The sequence below is a fragment of the Dermacentor silvarum genome, chromosome 3, assembly GCF_013339745.2.
Source record: "Dermacentor silvarum isolate Dsil-2018 chromosome 3, BIME_Dsil_1.4, whole genome shotgun sequence".
Classification (NCBI taxonomy): Eukaryota; Metazoa; Arthropoda; class Arachnida; order Ixodida; family Ixodidae; genus Dermacentor; species Dermacentor silvarum.
Window position 1 is genome coordinate 189,642,805 of NC_051156.1, and position 7,956 is coordinate 189,650,760.

Below are 7,956 nucleotides of genomic sequence, written 5' to 3' on the forward strand. Positions count from 1 at the left end.
ACCTGAGCCAATCGTGCATGGCGACGGTGTAGGCAAAGTGGCAGAGCACGAAGACATTGATGAGCCTTAGCAAATTTTCCTCCCTAAGGCTCCGGTTCCGTCCGCTTTGTCGACCAGCAATGTCGCAGCTGATTCCAGCATGATTCATGCAGATGATTTCCAGGTTTCAGTTCACTCTGGGCGCAACGATGACAAGCCAAGAACGGTAAGGATATGCTTATATTCATAAACGAACTTTGGTTTTCGTTTCGGCAGCCTTTTTTTTTTCTGACACGTTTAGCTCTACGACATTTGCCGCTGCTTGGACGCATCGTCATTGACTGCTCTGCCTGCGGGTCAGTCAGACAGATGAAAAAGTTATCTTTAGAAAATCGGGTGCTGAGGCGATGGCTATAGCAGTCTGGTGAATACTGCTCTGTGATCGTCGCTGCAACCGATATTGTCGGTAACGCAGCTATAGCGTAATTAGAAAGTGAAGTGCTGAAAATGTTTGAAAACTTTGCGCGCTGTCAACGGCATTTCTCGGACGAAACTCGAGGTTCATTTAAAGTGGTACGCAGAAGTTTTCGCTTTTTTCTCAACTATATGTGGGAATGGCCGTATCGCCGACATATTACGGTTGCGCATTACCTCTATCTGCTTTCAAGGAACCAATGTGGGCTAGTTGGTTACGAGTATTATGTATCTCGCTGTTAAATTAAATTAATTATTGGGTTTTACGTGCCAAAACCACGATTTGATTATGAGGCACGCCATGGTGGGGTACTCAGGAATAATTTTGACCACCTGGGTTTCTTTAACGTGCACCTAAATCTAAGTACACGGGTGTTTTCGCATTTCGCTCCCATCGAAATGCGGCCGCCGTGGCCGGGATTTGATCCCGCGACCTCGTGCTTAAGAGCCCAACACCATAGCCACTAAGCAACCATGGCGGGTTATCTCGCTGTATCCCGTTTAAATTTGCGCCTTAAAACCATGCTTCATAATACCACTATATGTGCATGCGAGTACTGAAATAGTTCTGGTTGTTTGAGTCAATGTTAGAGAAAGAAATGTCGTGGGGAATCATTCCGTTTCGGCCCTTACACAGCTCATCGCCGCCTGATAAGTGGCACTGTATACGTTCATTTTCTTTTTGTTCACTGATTGTATGTGCCTTGCTACAGTTTGGTAGTGGCAGCCATGCCTCTGATGCTTGTGTACAGCTGACTCAGCAAGGGATGCTGCAAGGCAGTAGTTACATGCGTTTACCTTTAACGCTTGAATTTGAAGAGCCGACAATGGTTTTGCTAGGCGCCTGAAACCGGGTAATCTTCGTGTGTGACAAAGCCGGACTGCAAGCGGATCAATGGGCTTCAACGGCGAAGCGGTGGCGGCCGCTACGCTGACTCGAACCGGAAACAGCGAGCAGACGGTGCATCCCAGAATCCCTCGCTCTTTTGCGTGTCACCTATAGCCGTTTCGATCGGTTCGCGATGGTGCCCGCCTCCGCCGACGGTGTCCGGTGACCATAACCGCTATCGCCGGAAATGCAAAAAAAAAGTATCGGGTTCCCACCAGGGTCGAACCCGGACCCGCTGCGCGGGAGGCAGGTACTCTACCACTGAGCCACGCAAGCGCTTGTTATCAGGTAGCGGGAAAATGCCTTATAAACGCGCCCTAGGCAGCGCGCAGGCGCAGACGACGCGATGCGCTTCAGACGAGGCGCGCTATGAACGCATCCCGAGCCTCCGCCAGTATGGTGGCACCATCTAGTTAAGGCGACTGCAAACGCAGCGTGCCCGACATGTAAGTTGCATATAGCAGTTGCATGCTGCAGGTAACTGGATTTGGTTAACTCAAGCAGGCTAGGTGACTATTCGTCACCAGCCCGTTTTGAAGATTCCAATAAACAGTCATCATCATCATCATCAACAACAACGTACCGTTCTACGGGTCAAGGGATGTGAGATGTGCGCCACGTATTCTGGATACCTCTTCGGTACACGTTATGGCGTCTCCTCGCAAGATACGAACCGCTGCTGAAGAAGCGAATCGTAGAGCTACGTGCTCGGCTACAACCAGGCACCATCGGGCTCAGCAGACTGCTGTACAGAGGGCATTACAAGCCGCAGCTCGCCGTCGACGCCGGGCGGACAGTTCAGATCGTTCTCGTCAAAACGAGGCGAAGAGACTTTGCCGCGAAGATCCTGTTGTGCATGGTGCCGAAATTGGAGCTACACTTGAGCCGCTTTACGCTGTGACTGTGCTGGGTGTGCTTCGCGCCGGCTTGTGACTTTTTAACGCGAAAGCGTTAAGGGTCCCGTGTTGCAGAAAATCCGGCGTTGGCGTGGATGTCGGCGTCCGTGGCGGAGAAAATCCCCAAACCACCCCGACCGCACACGCCCTCCGCATGGCGCAAGGTGTTAGAGCTGAAGAAAATCATTCTGAACCACCCCGACCGCGCAGGCCCTCCACGTGGTGCAAGATGTTAGTGAACAAAAATTGAATTTCTCACAGTGAAATTCGTCAGAAAGATGGGAAAGTACGACTTAACCACAACCTGCAGACATGGTGGCGTCGGACTGTTATTTGAATGTGCAAGAAAACATAATTCTAGCTGTTACGAGGAAACTCAAACACAAACCCTTTTTGCCAGCACTTATACCCAACGAGGTTGAAAAAAAAAAAAGCCTCCCTGTTTCTACCATATCAACAGCGGCGTGCTCGGGTATGCTACTTGCGAAAATCTTATCCAGATGGCACTCGCATCATCGGCAGGTCAAATTAGGACTTGGCCTGCCTAATGCGTTTCGGACACGCGCGCGCCTCGGGGCAATTGCAAACAATTAATAGAATAATAAAGAAAGGTCCTAGGGCTATCACATTTTACTATAAGACGACTTATATTGCCCCTGGAAAAACGTCTTCCCAGCAATGCATTTCTGTTTAAAATTGAAGCCGACTTTAAGGGGATCGGTGTAAGCTTGGTCTTTGTAAGCTGGCTTTCCCACGTTACGTGTTGCAGTGAATCCTGGAGCGAGTGCTCGGATTTCACCTATCCGAATCTGCCAATGGAGAGCAAAATTGTTTCATGGTGGATCATACCGGAAGTCTGTGCTCACCCGTCACACAAACTGACTTCCACTCTGTACGTATTTCCATGGAAACCAAATGGGTCTTTGTAAGCTGGCTTTCCCACGTTCTGTGTTGCAGTGAAACACTCAAAGAAAAATGCGATGTGAACGGGTCCCGATAACGCTATCGCGTTCCACTCTTAAAGGCGAAGCTTAAGCGCCCTTCATCTTTTTTTTTCAATACCCATTCGAAAAAATTTGAAACTCATAAAATAAACTAAAACAAAGTCAAGGAAAAAAACAATAGAAGGAAAAAGATATTTTCCCTTCCTCCATGTGAGCAGCTGCCGGCCGATCGCGCACCGAATAAAAACTACCTGTAACCAAACGTCTCGGCAAATCTCGATTCTCCGTGATCTCGACGCAAGAAGTCACTAGTTGGGCCACCACTGCTGGCTACACGAAGCGTTTGTTTGCCAAGGCTGGCTGGGTGACGTAATGCTCCCTCCTATATTTTTCCTTCCTCCATGACGAGAAGCATACGTCCCTTGCCCTCGTTGTGAGGCAGCGGGGACAGCGAATTTGGTTTCCATGGAAACATACAGAGTGGAAGTCAGTTTGTGTGACGGGTGAGCACAGACTTCCGGTATGATCCACTATGAAAGATTTTTGCTCTCCATTGGCAGATTCGGATAGGTGAAATCCGAGCACTCGCTCCAGGATTTCGGCGGCTGCTCCGACCAGTGAAAAACGTCTTTTTTTTTTCTCCGTCCATTGTACATGTTCGGTTTTCGACCGAATATTGTTGTCAATTTATTATTATTATTATTATTATTATTATTATTATTATTATTATTATTATTATTATTATTATTATTATTACTTTGTTATTGTTATTATTTTATTATTTACATAAATCTTTCTCTGGCCTTAACTCTAGAACCAAATACTGCCAACAGCGTGAGTTCGAAATCTATCTCTTTATTGGGCAATATCTTGCCCAGAAAAACAAGCAAAACGTCGTGCGCGAGACATCAGAAGACAAATACTATTTCGATATAGGATCGGCGACAACATTCGAGAGCTTTAGGTTACAATGCGATGTCCTGCACGAAGCGATAATAGTCCGGTGAGCAACGCTAACCAGCAAAAAAAAAAAAAAAATGCTAGACACTGTTTGGGACCGTGCTAACCGAGCGGCTCATCACGCGTCGCTTGCGCTTCGGATGCACTTCGGATGCGCGTTCGTAAGCGCAGTCGGTTGCGGCGCGTTGTAGCTTTCGAGCAAGTAGCATGTGGTGCCTCCGCATGTCATTGCTGGGTTTCTTTTCTGTGCGCGTGGTTCGCACTTGTGTCTGTTCACGGACGGAACCGATATGTCGTCGCATAAAACGAGGCGTAAAGACAGCACCTGTTTTGTCCCGTACTGTACAACTGGATAGCGCTCAAACAACGAGCAAGTCTCATTATTCAGCGCGCCTGCTGACCCAGAACGTTTTGCCGAGTGGGAGAAGAATATAAGAGGGCAGATCGAAGGCTAACTCTGGCGGCTGTCGCTTGTGAGAAACACTTTAATAATTGCTACATTGAGCGCTCGTGCAAAATTAGTCGACGGTGTTTCGCCCATGAAAATGTGCCCTGTTTAATTACCGTCATTTATGGTAATTAATTTAATTTATGGTAATTAGATACAACTTGGTGTGAATTTAGCATTTGTGGACATGTCTCGCATATAATAGTGTACTGTGGAAAAAAGTTACACTTCTTCGGAAACCAAGTATTCATTTATTGGTATTTTTCGCAGAAACACCTAGCATCGTGTAGCGTTATAATAATAACTGTGCGTGCGATCGTTTGTAAGTGCAACGAAATCATATTCTTTCGACTACACGTTGCACCTCAACCAACGTTCCGCAGAGCGAAACGGGCTGGGGCAGCCCATTGGCGTCTGTCGCACACGCGCGCGTTGGCTAGAGACGCCGCTCGGCATAGCACTTGCTTGCGCGTGGGTGATTGAGTGCGTTCGCTATCCGTGATAGCGCGCGTACCCGCACGCTTCCGCTCGGGCATACGGCGCGCGGTGAAGATTTTATCTATAGGGAACCTCACGGCGACGGCGACGGCAGAAATCCGGTTGAAGTGTCCATATAATTGCTATCGCAATAAAATCAAAGCCAAGAAAGGTGGTTGAACGCGAAGCTTTCTCCCATGCGAACTGAATCAACGCCAACGACTACGCAACGAACCCGAGAAATGCTTAGCGACCCGATGCGATGCATATGTGATTTGATTACTTGTTTATGATCGTATTTTTTTAATGTATGTAGAAGTTGAATGAAGACACATTTCGTTAAGTTGCATAGCCTTTGTTTTAGATCATGTAGCCGTTGGTTACACGCACACACGCACACTTTCACGGATTGCATGCCGTTGCCGATACACGGGATCGGCCTTACGGGCACGATCGCGCTCGCGCTTACGTTCGCGTACGGCAGCCTATTATTCTGCCATGCGCTGCACCCGCGACCTACCCATGGTGACGGCCGGGAATGCATTGTGTGACGCGCGTAGCAAGGTATATGTAAACTGGTAGCGTAGCTTCCATAGAAGCCCACATGTCAAGAAAATGGCGGTTCATTGCAACCGCCGCCATCTACGTATCGGGGGGACAACTAACAGCAAGCAAAAGATAAAAAATAAAAAGTGACGTCACAACCGGGAATGGCAGTGACGTCAAAATCTTAGGCTGCTTGGCGCGAATTCTTGAATTTCTTCAGCGTCCGCCATTTCGACCGTTTGCAACGCCAGTAGTTATTTTTCTTTTGAGGCTGAGGCGAGCTTGCGACTTGCCTCAGATGAATTGTGTCATTAAATTATAGGAGCGGTGTATGTCTTAATGTCATCATAATCAGGTTGTTATTGACGGCAATTGCACCAATAGGTTCCTTAGGAAGGTGAGCGAATAGGATGGAAATAAATGACAGTTCCACAGAGGTTACAAGCAAACTTAATTTTTATTCGTCTGGAATAATGCAGCCATAATTGACTAAGCAAAACTTGTTTCAGTAGATGAAAAGTACTATGGCCAGCACACAGTCGTAATGTATGGCAACATGCGAAACCTTTTCACAGAATCATTCACAATTCCGTGCGACACCACGTGTCCATATGCAACAGTTATCGGACAAGACAACATTGCTCCACATCCTTTAGAAAACATTTGACTTACTAAGTTTGCTTCCCGTCGGACACTCAGAGCCTGTGTTACGGAGAGTGAACGAACATTGCGCGACGTTTCTTCGCGGAGCGTTCCGCATTTGTAGTCACGACGAGACACGGCGCGTTGCATGCCGCAGCGTTAGGGAGCCTACATGCAACACCGTTAAAACGGCGTTGCATGTAGGCTCCCTACGCAGCGTGAACTTGCACGATAACAAGAAACCTGCACTCACACATTTCGCCAATGAATGCCGTGCGCTATAGGCCCAAGGAGGTTTTAAAAAAATGTTTTTTCTTTAATAATGCGGGAATGATTGCATTTTAACCCGACTTTGCTTCGCTGTATTCAAGACATTACAATAAGGTTCGGCGCTCCATGTGAAAAGAAATCTCATCATTGCTTACCACTGCAGAATGATCGCAGCTTAGATGAGAATAATCACAAACGTTCTAAAAGAACCCTGTGTCTCTGTGCAGATCAAACGATAAATGGCTATATCGGCGTAGCAACTTATTCGACTCCATAGCGGTCGGCTTCTGTCAAATTGGTGTGCGTCTTCCGAAGCCTCGCTTTATCGCCTCAGTGAATCTTTTTTCACGCATGCCCGAAAGAATTATTAGAGTTTGAGCGTGTTCATTCAAGCGGTATTACCCTCCGTGGTTGCTTAGTGGCTATGGTGTTCGGCTGCTAAGCACGAGGTCCGCGGGATCGAATCCCGGCCACGGCGGCCGCATTTCGATGGGGGCGAAATGCGAAAACAACCGCGTACTTAGATTGAGGTGCACGTTAAAGAACCCCAGGTGGTCCAAATTTCCGAAGTCTCCCACTACGGCGTGCCTCATAATCAGATCGTGGTTTTGGCACGTAAAACCCCACAATTAATTATCCAAGCGGTAGTGCGTGTTTTAAAACAGTTCTTTTTTTAACAGCGGAGCTGTTTAAGCTTTTGGTTAGGCCGTGGAGCATCAGCAGAAAACGGCGCCTGGCGATGACGTCACGCGACGTCAAAGGCATTCCCGAAAAGGTATCGCTGCGTTGCATGCCGAGTGTTGGGGAGCACTTCGAAAATTGTAAGCGAGCCATACCACGGCAAGGGACGATTTCAGCTTCGAGTCCAAGCATGTGCGTGTGAGCGCGAATCACTTTGATTCATCATCCATCTCCGTACGGACGATTTCACGATAAACGGTGACGCCGTATCGTTGCCGTGGGACAAGCCGCGCCTCAGGCCAACTGCCATTCCTCGTGTTTTCGACGGCCTGTGTGTGTGTGTGTGTGTGTGTGTGTGTGTGTGTGTGTGTGTGTGTGTGTGTGTGTGATTCTCAGTAGCCTGTTCTGTCTACAATATGTTACATCTATATGTTGCAAATAAAATCAGTGAGAACATAAGCACATATCAAAACTTCGTTCTGGCTTAAACAATAAAATAGTAATGACCTCCAACCATGATTGCACTGTCTGTGTGTTGATATTTATAGACGGCAAATGATTTGCATAACCACTTAGTTTGAGTTCTTGCCTATGGATTTCGCATGCTGATAGCAACAGCTATTGACAATTCTAACTATTGCTTAAGGTTGCTACTTCAGCGCTGCACGGCTTACAAAAGGGCTGTGCTGCAGAAGTAATTTTGCTTCCTGAAGCAAAGTAGGCTTCCAGCCGTGATAAATGGGCCATTAG